This window comes from Pteronotus mesoamericanus, unplaced genomic scaffold (assembly GCF_021234165.1).
Source record: "Pteronotus mesoamericanus isolate MK-2021 breed Mesoamerican mustached bat unplaced genomic scaffold, CSHL_Meso_final scaffold_85, whole genome shotgun sequence".
Taxonomy (NCBI): domain Eukaryota; kingdom Metazoa; phylum Chordata; class Mammalia; order Chiroptera; family Mormoopidae; genus Pteronotus; species Pteronotus mesoamericanus.
Genome location: NW_026555329.1, coordinates 74,513,831 through 74,527,633, shown reverse-complemented (window position 1 = coordinate 74,527,633; position 13,803 = coordinate 74,513,831).

Sequence of the window (13,803 nt, the reverse complement as noted above, 5' to 3'; positions counted from 1 at the left end):
CACCGCACCGCTCACGTGAGACAGCGCCGCAAAGGCTGGGAGCCTCCCTCCCAGGTTGAAACCCAAGATTCTTTCACTCTAATGTTCACCCCTATTTTCACCCTTACTCCAAAGTCGTGGTGCCGCACTGCCTCGTAAGGAGCTGCGCCCGGGAAGGAGAAAAAAAAGAGCGTCCGGCACCCTGCTTTGTACAATGGGGCCTGCAGGCCAAAATGAGCGCACCTCCACCATATTTTTTTTGTCTTTTTTCCTCCTTCCAGCATTTTGAAAATCGACAACGAGGCGTTTCAGTGCCATCTAGTGGGGGAGGGGCGTGCCTCGCGTTTCGTCCCTCGATGCTGCAACGGGATTTGTTGAAGGGACAGCAGAAACTGAGGATGTCCGCTGGGATGGGGATGCCCTGCCAGGCTGGGGGCCGTCGGCACGTGCCCTTTGCCAGACCTCCGTCCCTTGAGTTCCCTAGGACGATGAGGCAGAGCCAAGGGACTGTACTCCAATGTCTTCTCACCTTTTTCTTTCAACCCCTCTTTTACCAGTTCTCCCTCTCCCAACAGTGAAAATAGAGAAACAAGCCCAAGTGAACACTCTGCACACACGCAGACAATGCCATCCATTTCTGGAGCTATTCTCTTCTGTTAAGCCCAGAGCACTTTTGGGCTAACAGCATGTCTGCGTTTGACAGTAGGGAGAAGGCCAAAAGGTGTAACCACATCCACAAGGTCACTCAGGAAAGTGGGGCACAGCCAGCATTAAGGCCTCACTCTCCTGGTACCCCGCTTTCTTCTCCCCAAGAACGAGATGAAAGGGGTGCTCCTGAGACCCCTGGGAGCCCATTTGCAGTAAACATACCTGTTCCGCTTCCCTTCCTCTTTCCTCCCTCTTGCATCTCTCCACCCCTTTCTTGTTCTTGTTTTGCAACTCCTTCTCCGGCCTGGGCCTCAGGCCTGCGCCCAAGCACCGTCCAAGCACCGTCCAAGCACCGTCCAAGCACCGTCCAAGCACCGTCCAAGCACCGGCCGTGTCCCTCCGCCCATGGTGCTCTTCAGCAGTCCTGTGACTTGGACCCTGCTGGGAGCAGGACTCAAATGGCACACTGTCCTCTTTTCTGATCATCATTAAAATTCTATTTTAACATATTTGTCCTTGACAATCTCCCCAAAAGCCAGTGAAAGCTGTTGATTTGAGGCCTCCTTTGGCATCCTGGGCTTTGGGGCTAAAGAGATGGTGAATTCTTCTTCTAGACCATATGACTGCATGACTTTCTTTTCTTAATTGCATGATTTACCTTTCTTCTGTCTTCTTCCAATTCCTTCCACCCTGTTAGCTACACTATCTCTGTATTGCCAGCCTACTCCTTCCCATTTCCACCTACACTGCCTTAGGACCACAGAATCTCAAAATTGGAAGGGATTTTAGAATCCTCCACACAATAATGTGTAATTTCTCCCAGGACATTTCCCAAAAAGTAAGTGCCCCATTTCTGCTTGCACACTTGGCAGTGGTGGGGAAATCACTGTCTGGGAAGCATCCTGTTCCACCACTGGATTCTGTAAGTGGTCAGACATCTCTTCCTTATGCTGAAACTTAACCTAGGTCCCAGTAACTCTACCCATTGGCCTTTGAGAAGCCCACAGATACCTGACTCCTCTTTCATGTAATGGTCCTTCTCATATTTGATGTCAGCCATTTTCTCTCTTAGCCTTCCTTCTGGGCTAAACATCCCTTGTTCATTTCCTCCTGGTGTTTCCTTGTATTCAACAGTGCTCCTTGATCTAACAGTCCTGTCAATCAATGAAGACATTGTGGTCGATCTTTTTTTTCTTTTTTGACAAGACCCATATACAGTTCTGATGATCCTTCCTCTTCTAGGGGCCTGTAAGTCACCCCTTTTGAATTCTATCCTAGGATCTTGCCCCAAAATGACATTAAGGTCATGGATTTTCAGTTTGTGAAATTCACATTTTTTTAATTTGGAATTTCTTTTGTACACTCACAAGCACATAAACACACATTTAAAAAAAAAACACAATTGCATTCTCCAAGCTCTCTCCAAGATCAACAGTAGAGATTCAGAGATATAATTAAAAGTTCTCACAGTTTCCTAAGATACAGTTCTCCCAGAGCACACAGATGCTTTCCCAAAATTTCTTCACCCATTGTGAACTGCCTCCAGCTATCATATTTGTTCTGCTCTACACCCCACCTTCAATCTGAAAATCATTCTCCTGGATATTGTCAACTGGAAGCAAAATAAAAGTTGATGAGGTATGCTTTCTCTTTGCCATCTATCAATAGTATGTCATGTGGCCACAGAAAAGACCCCTTATGTATTTGCATTCCTGTTTTCCTAATTAAATGTGCACAACTTAGACATTATTTGAAACCCAAAAGTTATCTTCCACTTTAGGCCTCTGACACAGTCCTCTGAGTCTGTGACATATATACTGGTATTTGTGCTTGAATAAGTGCCCTTCTTTCTAAATCTCAACTAATCAGAGATTCATATTGGTTTGTTTAGCTACTTTCTTATCTTCCTTATTAGAGTCATTATAGCAAAAGACTATTTTCTTCTCACCCCTGGGTAGGTAAGTCCTCTTTGTTTTTATTTTCTTCTTCCTGCACCACAGCATCATCTTAATCTCACTAAATTCTACAGTTACTGCCCTGACAGCTGTAGCTCAGTTGGCAGGCCATCATCATACAAAACAAACGGTTGCCTGCCAGTTTGATTTGGGGTTTGATTCCTGGTCAGGGCACAGGCCTGGGTTGTGGGCCTGGTCCCCAGTCAGGGTGTGTGTGAGAGGCAACCAATGTTTCTCTCCCTCTCTTTTTCCCTCCCTTCCCCTCTCTCTCTAAGAATAACTAAATATCATTTTAAAAAATAAATAAATTCAACAGTTACCTTTTACTCAAAATTCTGCAGTAGTTTCATCTTGCCTGTACAGTTAAGCTCCAACTCCTTATCCCCACCCAAGGCCCCACAAAGGCTTTGGCCCACCCCGAAAGCTGGCCTCGCACCTGAGACACGCCCTGTGTTCTAAGCAGGCTGCCCTCTGCACACATTTTGAAAATCCCCACGCTGGCAACATTCATCTTGCCCATAAAATATTTAACTGCTCTGCTTTTTAAAGTTCTTACATTACAGGTGCCTCATATCAATAGGTCACATAAATATCATTTGATCATCTCTCCAGATGCTGAAAAGACAACCAGTTAAACCCAACAAACATTCCTGATATTTAACAGCTCTCCCTAAAAGTGGCTGAAAATGAATAAGATCATCTCCTGCATAAAGGAATATTTCAAATTTGTAGGAATAAAACAAACAACGCAACAGAAAAATGGGCAAAGATTATAAAAAGAAAATTTACAGAAGAAATTCAAAGAGAAAATTAACATTTAAAAAACTCAACCTCATTAGTAATCAGGGAATCAATCTTTGTTTAAAATACTGCTTTTTACGCATCAGCTAGGAAAAAATTCTGTTAATGTCAAGTGTTAATGTCAAATGTTGGCCTGGGCATAAGGTAATGTGCTTTCATGCACTGCTAATAGGAGCATAAACTGAGACAGCCACTCTGGAGGACAATTGGGAGTAGCTGTTAAGGTGAAAAATACATGTTTGTTATGACCCAGTTGATATACTTCTTAGTCCCCAGCCTGTAGAAACACACAAAGGGCAAAGAATATCTTCAGTATGCTACCCATATTAGTTGCTAGGGCTCCCATGACGAGGTACCACAAACTAGGGGTCTTAAAATTTCAAAACTGTGTTTTGGCACAGTTCTAGAGGCTAGAGGGCCAAAATCAAGGTGTCAGCAGGACCATGCACCCTCTGAAACATGGAGGAAAGAATACTTCCTCCCTTCTTCTAGCTTCCAGTGTCTGTTGGCACTCCCAGACATTCCTTGGCTTACAGGTGCTTCACTACAATCTCTGCCTCTGCCATCACATGACCATCTCTCTCACATCATCCTTCCTCTGTCTCCAAATTTCTCTCTTCTTATAAGAACAGTCGTATTGAATTAGGAGCCTACATCACTCCAGCATGTGCACATTTTATCTAATTACATCTACCATGACACTGTTTCTAAATAAGGTTGCATTTTCAGGTCATGGGGGTTAGGACTTCAACATATCTTTTGGGGGTGAACACTTCAACCCATAAATCTACCTTTTATGTAAAAAAAAGGGACATTTAAAAATATGCATGTATCTGCTTATTTGTGCATAATGAAAGGGTGATGAAAGAACCAAGAAGCGAAGGAAGTGACAGGATGTTGATCACAGAAAGCCACTACCCCCACTAGGCTAAAGGCAGGCTCACCCCTAACAGAGAGTCTAGGGGAGCATCCAAAGGGAGGCCCACACATCATGTACCTAAATGTTTAAAAGGTAAAAATCAAATGAAAAACTGTTAAATAAAAACATTCTATCCTTCTACCTCACAAATACGTTTATAATGACAAAATTTTCAAATATGTGTAAAGTTATGTTTTTGTACCAATAAAAGTAAAAATAACAAAGAGAAGTAAATTCGTTGTTATTGCTCATGTATTGATGGGCGATGTGCAGATGAGTAAAACAAACACATTCCTAATTCATAACTTATATATTTCATATGACTTCTTTTTCCTGACTTTTATTTCAGAGAAATCATTCTACTATTATAATCAAGATTTTCACATACCTTTATATTCTATTGATGGGCATGCCAAATGTTTTTGACAACTGTTTTAGATTCACTGTAGTTTTTAGTTTTTTCTTATTAATTTCAATTTGGAGGAACTTTCCTGAGGCAGAAATACTTCCATTGGAAGTGCAAATAAATTAAAGCAATACTTATATTTGGAATTTTACATGTTACATTTAAGCACTGTAATGATCACATATGACAAGTTATTGTTAAAGCAAAAAAAAAGATTACTTTATTGTATAAATCATTATCACATATATCATGATTTTCACTATCTCTTAAAGTTCTATTACAATCTATACAAGAGCTATATACTATTTCTTAAAAACTTCTTACCTTTTTTATTTATTGATTTGAGAGAGAGAAACATCTATTTGTTGTTCTGTTTATTTATGCATTCATCGGTTATCTCCTTTTTCCTTTTATTTTTTATTATATTTTATTGTTTATGCTATTACAGTTGTCCCAAGTTTCTCCCCTTCAAACCCCTCCACCCAGCCTGATGACTGCCTCAGGCAATTCCCCACGCCATTGTCTATGTCCGTGGGTCATGCATATATGTTCTTTAGCTACTCTAGTCCCTATGCTGCATTTTCCATCCCCATGATTATTCCATAACTACAAATTTGTACTTCTTAATCCCTTCACCTTTTTCAGCCATCCCCGACCCCTTACCTCCTGGCAACCATCAAAACGTTCTCTGTATCTATGATTCTCTTTCTCTTCTGCTTGTTTGTTTACTTTGTTTTTAGATAAATTGTTGATAGGTATGTATTTATTGCCATTTTATTGTTCTCAGTTTTGATCTTCTTCTTAAAGAAGACCCTTTAACATTTCATAAACTGGTTTGGTGATGCTCAAACTCCTTTAGCCTTTTCTTGTCTGGGAAGTTCTTTATCTGCTCTTCAATTCTAAGTGATAGCTTTGCTGGGTAAAGTAATCTTGGTTGTAGGTCCTTGCTGTTGATCACTTTGAATATTTCTTGCCAATCCCTTCTGACCTGCAAAGTTTATTTTGATAAATCCGCTGACAGTCTTATGGGGGCTCCCCTGTAGGTAACTAACTGTTCTTCTCTTGCTGCTTTTAAGATTCTCTGTTTGTGTTTTAAAACCTTGGCATTTTAATTACGATGTGTTTTGCAACAGTTCTGTTTGGGTCCATCTTGTTTGGGACTCTCTGTGCTTCCTGGACTTGCATGTCTATTTCCTTCACCAATTCGGGAAGTTTTCTTTCATTATATTTTCAAACAGGCTTTCAATTCCTTTCCTTTCTGGCACCCCTACAATGCGAATGTTGGTATACTCAATATTGTTCCAGAGGTTCCTTACACTAGCCTTATTTTTTATTCTTATTCTTCTTGCTGTTCTGATTAGTTGTTTTTGCTTCCTTTAAGTTCCAAATTGCTCATCTGATTCTTGGCTTCATCTGCTCCACTGTTAAGTCCCTGTAAGTTGTTCTTTATTTCAATTCATGTATCCTTCATTTCTGACTGGATCTTTTTTATGCTGTTGAGGTCCTCACTAAGTCCCTTGAGCATCCTTATAACCAGTGTTTTGAACTCTGCCTCTGATAGATTGCTTTTCTCCATTGTGTTTAGTTCTTTTTTGGGAGTTTTGTTTTGTTCTTTCATTTGGGCCATGTTCCTTTGTCTCCTCATTTTGGCAACCTCCTTGTGTTTATGTATTAGGGAGAGCTACTATGTCTTCCAGGCTTGATAGAGTGGCTTAATGTACTAGGTGTCCTGTTGGGTACAGTGGCACAGCCTCCCCTATTACTCCAGCTGGCTACTCAATGTGCACCCACTGTGTCAGCTGTGTACACATCTCTAGTAAAAAATTCAAACTATGTTCCATACATGTTATAAAGAATGCTTCTGGATTTTATGTCAAAATTCAGGTTAGGAACCCCAGTTGGGGTTCCAATGCCGGGAAGATAAGCCTCCCTGCTGTGGGGCTTGGACCCCTTGTTCCTAAGATATCCCTCCCAAATTTTATCTGCCACACATGGGTACAGGACCAGCTCGTTCCACATCTCTGCCCTTCTTACCAGTCTCAGTGTGGTTTCTTCTTTAATTCCATAGTTGTAGGACTTCCATTCAGTTCAATTTCTGACATTTCTGAATGATAATTCTATAGTTTAGCTGTAATTTTGATGTGGTTGTGTGAGAACATGAGCCATGTTTACCTATGCTGCCATCTTGACTGGAAGTCCCCCTTGATTGTTTTTTGTATATGCCCTGACTAGGGATGGAACCTGCAACCTTGACACATCAGGATGACACTCTAACCAACTGAACTACCTGGCCAGGGCTAAAAACTTCTTTCAAATATTCTAGTGCTAAAATGAAGAAAACAAAAATTGCACTACATTGCTGAATGTGTTCAAATCTCTCTAAATCAAGACCATATCTTAATCTATAACAACTGGAAAATAGTTACTATAGACATCACTTTGGGATTATTTGTACATGAATCTTCTCCTTTAAAGTCACAAAATATTTGCATTTTCCTGTTCTAATTTACTTATATTTTACTAGAGTATCACTTTTAGTTTCACATGCAATTTATTTCTATTTAGAAAACCATTTTCTTTAAAATGTAAGTATTTTTTAATCCTTTTAATTGTGAAATTACCAAACTTAGATCTGCTTTTGCCTATAGTTCATATCAAAAAATTGTAAATAGCACAAATCCACAATTGATTTCATTTTCTACAAAAGACCACATTTTGTTGTCTTTAAGGATCTTTTATTGTTTCATTTAGCTATTCTAGTATATCTTGTAACCTTTCTAAAGTAAATGTAATGGCTTTAACGGCATTTAGTCAACATGTCCATCATGTGTCTTTAGTGGTGGCTACAGGTCAAATTTAATGTGTTTCATCTATGGATAGATTCAAGACATATCATAATCCTTTATTGACTCACTGGAGTACACATCTCTAGTAAAAAATTCAAACTATGTTCCATACATGTTATAAAGAATGCTTCTGGATTTTATGTCAAAATTCAGGTTAGGTCTAGACATACACATATAATTTAAAAGCGATATGAACTGCAAGAGCATCATTGCAAAACATTCCTCAGTTCCTGGGTGCAACTGTTCAGAATACCACCCTAATTCATGTGTAACTCCAGAACCATGATTTGGAACACAAAAGGCAGCAAGAAAATGGATGCTCATCACTGCTGGGAAAAAAAATACTCCCTTATTTAAAAATCTACTTGTATGCATGCTACCTGGGAGGAAGGATTTGACAAATTAATCATGCTGTCTTTTCTTTGATCAAGTGCTTCCATCCTCAGATCTATTCAGCACTCCAAAGCAGTACCTATCCCCAGTGTCAGCAAAACTTAAAGACAGTCAGATGCCATTGTCTTGTGTTTTGAGGACATAGGACAAGAGGTGTAGAGGAGCATTTCCCTGGGGCCTGTACTGTGTTAACCAGAAGAGCAGATGACAGACTATGCTGTGCCAGCACTGATGCAGGATCCCTAAACATTACAGGTGACCATGAGTTCTTTAAATCATCTGGTGGGTGGGTGGGTGGGGTGTGTGTGTGTGTGTGTGTGTGTGTGTGTGTGTAAGAGAGAGAGAGAGATACAAGACTCTAAAAATGGGGTCTATGCAGAGACCTTTATGCTCGGCACTAAAGGCAGCAGAGAGGGAAGGGTATTCCTGAGGCCAGGTACAAGATTTGCCCAACAAAAGCTGGGACCATGGAGAGCTCTCTGGCCAGGGCAAGAGCTGTGAAGTAGAGTTGCTACCTGTGGCTGAGAAGAGGAAAGAAATATCCTGGCTTCTCCCTTTCCTCTGCTTAGCAACGTCTTGCCAGGCCCTCCCTTTGGCTCAACCCAGATGGACACCAGCTGACATAGGAGCCTTGGGATGTTCAGAATGCAAATGTTAGCCCCCTGCAGAAAAGAGCATGGTAAATCAAGGAACAAATCTGAGAGCAAACAGGCTAGGATGGACTGACACACAGTGGAACTCTAGAGATATTACCCTAAAATCAGGATTAAGACAAATATGCTCTATCATCACTATTTAATATTTGGCTCAAGCATAGAGCAGGCAACAGAAATAAGAGATACAATAATTGGAAATAAGAATGCAAAACTATTACTACATGTGAATAATATGACTTAAAAACTCAAACTTTAGAAGTTCAAAAGTATGAACTAAAAACTATTGATATAAATTAGAGAGTTCAATAAGATGGCCTAATATTTTAAAATGTATAGTAATCAATATATTCCAATATGACAGCTGTCATTAATTACTAGAAAATATACTGGAAAACTATCTCATTTACAATAACAAAAAACTCATAATATACTTAAGAATAACAGTTACAAAGAAACTGAAGGCTTTATATGAAGAAAAGTTACAAATTTTTTTCAAGAGACATAAATGACCTAAAAAGATAGAGAAACCTACCATGTTCCTGAACAAACCACCTCAATATCATAAAAATGTCAATGCTTCACACATTTATAGGTTTAACACAGTTATAATCAATCTCAATAGGATTTATTGGAACTTGGATAATAATTCTAAAGCTCATCTTTAAAAAAAAACCTGCTAGTATGTTACACAGCAAAGGAGACCATAAACAAAACAAAAAGACAACACATGGAATGAGAGAACATATTTGCTAATAATCTGATAAGTGGGTAATATCCAAAATTTATAAAGAACTCACAAAACTCAACACCAAAAAACCAAAATAACCCAATTAAAAAAATTGCTGGTGGTGACATTATGGGGCAGAGGGACTGAGCAAAAAGGAAAAAGAACTCATGGACATGGACAATAGTGTGGTGATTCTGAGAGTAGGTATAAGGGAGTTAAATTGTAATGCCAAAAATATACAATAAAATGTTTTAAAAAGAAAATGTGATATATGTATGTATGTATGTATCTATCTATATATATATATACACATATATATATAGGGGTGGGTAAAAGTAGTTTTACTGATGACAGTAAAGAATTCTGCACCAAAGTGTGCTTGAGTATAACAAGTAGACCACAAAGAGTGTGTGAACAATGAAGGCCAACAATCTGAGCGCTTGTTTTTCTGAGCACAATATGAGTTTGTGCCTATGTGGGTGCATTGTGCCATCATGACATCCTTTTGAGTTAGGATAAAATAAAATAAAATTTGAAAATCTACTAGAGGGAATACTCAAGACATTTTTTGCAATAGTTTCTCCCTCATAAGCATTAAAATATTTTTAAAGCAACAATATTTTAAGTAGTGTGGTAGCCACTTCTCAGGCCTTGCATTTCCTCTTCAGAAGCCCAAGAATTTTTGTAAATAAAAAGAATGAGTAACCTAATATAATCATTTGCCAAACATCAAAGGAGCACCCAATCTGTATGAAAGTAGACTTCTTGGGGACTATAGTTTCATAAGATCTGGAAGCATAACAAGTGGACATCTTCCCAGGCACGCTTTGGCAAATAAGGGTGCCCTGTGATGCCACTTCACCAATGCTCTTGTTTCCCAGGCATTGTTTCCCAGGCATTGACCTTCTCGGCTGAGGAATCATGGTCTAACTGTACAACCTATTCTATTCCCTGGTCTGACATCTCACGGGTCTGGATCCTGTGAGTCCTTGATTTCCTGCTACATCATCTGCAATGGAGTGAATGTTTGTGTCACCCCAAAATCCATAATTTGAATCCCTAACCCCTAATGTAATGATATTTGTAGATGGGGCCTTAGGGAGGTAATTCTGTTAACATGAGATCATAAGGGGAGACCTCCCCCAGGATGCAATTATACCAGAGAGCGTGCTTGTTTGCTCTCTCTCCCCACCAACCACACACACACACACACACACACACACACACACACACACACACGACATAGAGAGAAGGCAGCTGTCTATAAGCCAGAAGAGAGTCCCCATCAGAACCCAACCATGCTGGCTGGCTTTCTGACCTTGGGCCATCAGTCTCCAGAACTATGGGAAAATCAATTCCTGTTGCTTGAGCCACCCAGTCTCTGGTGCTCTGTTAGGGCAGCCCAAGCAGACTAAGACCCCACAGTCTCCATAGCAACTCAAAGGGATGCAAGTCTGAACCATAATGTGGAGTGTCTCCACCACATGCCTGATCAAATGAAGTGATGATCCACATGATGCTGGACAACATAGCTTCAGTTCTAGGATAGGACAAGCCCTAATCTCCCTTTCTAGATATTGGCATTTCTTGTGTATTACCAGTAGTTTATTCTTTCTCCCTTTTTTTCTCCCCTCATTCATTTGTTCTATGATTGCCATGTGCAAGCAATCTTCCAAGTTCTTGAAGAGACATCAGTGAAAAACAAAGGAAGATCCCTGACTTTATGGAGCTTTTATATTCTAGTAGTGAAAGACCGGTAATACCAACTTAGTAAAAAAAAAAAATCATCTAATATTTTTAAAGATGGCAAGTGCTATAGGGGAAACAGAACAGGGTGGAAGGGTGCTATGAACTGAATGTTTGTGACCCCCCCCCAAATTCATATGTTGAAACCCTAACCCTCTATATGACTGTGTTTAGAGATAAGGTCTTTAGGAAGTAGCGAAGTGTAAGTAAGACCTGGTGGCCTTATAGGAAGAGGGAGAGATCAATATCAAGCTATCTATCTTCCTATGTACCTATCTTCCTTTCTTCCCTTCAACACAAAGGGAAGGTCATTTGAGAGCATAGAAAGACGACAGCCACCTACAAGCCAGAAAAAGTCTTCACTAGGAAACCTAATTGACCAACACCTTGATCCAGGACTGTCAGCCTCCAGAACTATGAAAAAATAAATTTATGTTGTTTAACCACCCAGTCTATGGTATTTTGTTATGGCAGCCTGAGCAGACTAATACAAAAAGGAATCACCTCATAATAGAAAAATGTGTATACTTTTTGGAGGGTAGCACAGAATTTCAGTGCCTGAAGACAGTATTTCCCTTCCTCTCACACATACACACATTCACACACCACAAACACACCAATCACAGCGTATCCAGGGCTGACCCAGCCAACTTGACTCCAGTGTGGCAGTGGGAGCCAGTCTTACCTTGGGTGTGAGAGTTTCCATGCCTCTACCACATCCTGCAGATCTGGCGTCACCCCGCTTGGGGAAAGAAATTACTTGCCAGCAAAGGCCCGTGCAAGACTTGAAGGCAGTGTCTAGGCCATTGCATGCAGGGTGCTCACATGGCCGCAGGCTGTAAGAGCTGACACGGGCAAGAAAGCCATGCACTCCTAACAAGCTGGCAAGCCACCTTTAATGAAAACTGTCCTGCCAGAGTGAATCAATCCTCCCCGAAAACATCTGTGGTCATTAGGCCCCACTGCAGCTGACCTCAGTGGTGTGGCAGGAATAGCAGCCAGGGCTCCCCAAACAACAGGGGACCTTGGAAATGTAAAGTGCTCAAAATGAATCTTTTTTAAGGGAATAACTGAATAACTATTCAAAAATGAAGGTTCAGGTATTTACATTGAAGTATTATTTGTAGTAGGATTCACAAATGTCCAAGAGGTTTATATGAATAAATTATAAAACATTCAATCAATGGATGATAAGCAGTTCTTTAAAATAATATTTTGGAGGCTCATTTAAGAATGTAGAAAAATACTTAAGAGGAAGATATAAAACTGTGGATGAAATATCATCCAAATTTTATAAAGAAAATAAGTGACAAGGAAATACACCAAAATGTAAGGCTTACTTCTGGATTTCTTTTTAAAGGTTTTTGTATTTTCTAGATTTTTTATGAGCATGGATTACTTAATTGCCTAAAAACAACAGCCATATTAATATAGTAAAGGCACTCATATTCAAACTGTTACATGTATGATTAATTCTCCATGTAGCCAGGCTTCTCTAGATTCCAACCAACCATATTCATCCAAAAGCACAAAATCTAAGAGTCACTGACATCCAAAATTAAAAGTACTTAGAGATAATTCTGTTTCTAAGTGCTCTGAACTATATATTTTTGCCTTAGTCTTTTTGACAGTGAAGATTATTTTTAAGAGAAAAAAAAACTCATGTTTTTTCCAGGGTCTCTGCTCATTGCTTTTAATTTCCACCCTTTTATGACATTTGTGAGACAAAAGCCGTCTCCTCCCTCAACTGGACCATTGTGTTCTGGACTGACAAGCATGTGCTATAAAGCAGCACCAGTGTGGTACAGGACGGGAAATGATTTTGCCGAAGGTACAGGGCTGGCTTCCCAGGACCTGATGGAGGTGGAGCTCTAGCTTGAGCAAGCCATCAGCATATACCACCCAGGACCAGAAACACAGGAATGGAACAAGGGAAACATCCCAAAACATCCACAAGACGAGAAAGGACAAACAGCCAGAAAGGAAGCAGGAATTGTGGACTGAAAGCAAGATTCTGGACCAGCAAAGGATAGTTCATTCTGCAAGGAAAACCAGAACCTCTAGAATCAGCTCAGATCATTGGAAAGGAAGACAGGTCAAAAGAATGCAGGAGTGTCCAGTCCCCATTTGTTAGTAGCCTACTTTGTGCCAGGCATTGTGCAGAGAGGATTTTTCATTGAACTATCACAATTATATAAACTGGTATTATCCACATTTATCAGATGCAGGGAGCCCCTCAGAGAAACTTGCTCAAGTTCATTCTGCTGGTAAATAGTGCAGCAAGGATTTAAATCTAGACATAGCTGATTCTAGCTGTTTCCAAATGCCACGCTTTGCACTGTGAATCTTCTACAGTAGACGGAAAGGTAATATTAGGGTCAGAAGCGGCTATATTATTCATGACAGTCAACCAAGCCCCAGACGAAATAATCTGAGGTAAGATGCGGTGACTGTGTACAGAACATGACGATGAAGGAACTGGAAGTCAACATAGTCCATTTAGAACACAAGGCCACACAGGGGGCTGACGGCAAGGAAAATGAAGGCCAGAGTCCCACCTCCCCTGTGGTTTTGGCGGGATGCCGTGGGGTGGGGTGGCAGGGTGACATTTCAGTGTCCTGGACTGAGTATGTGCTGAGAACGTAGGAAGAAATCTGACCTAGCATGTGCACTGGAAGAGTGTGCTCCGGTCCTGCGGAACGAGACAACTAGAGGTTCAGGTCACTT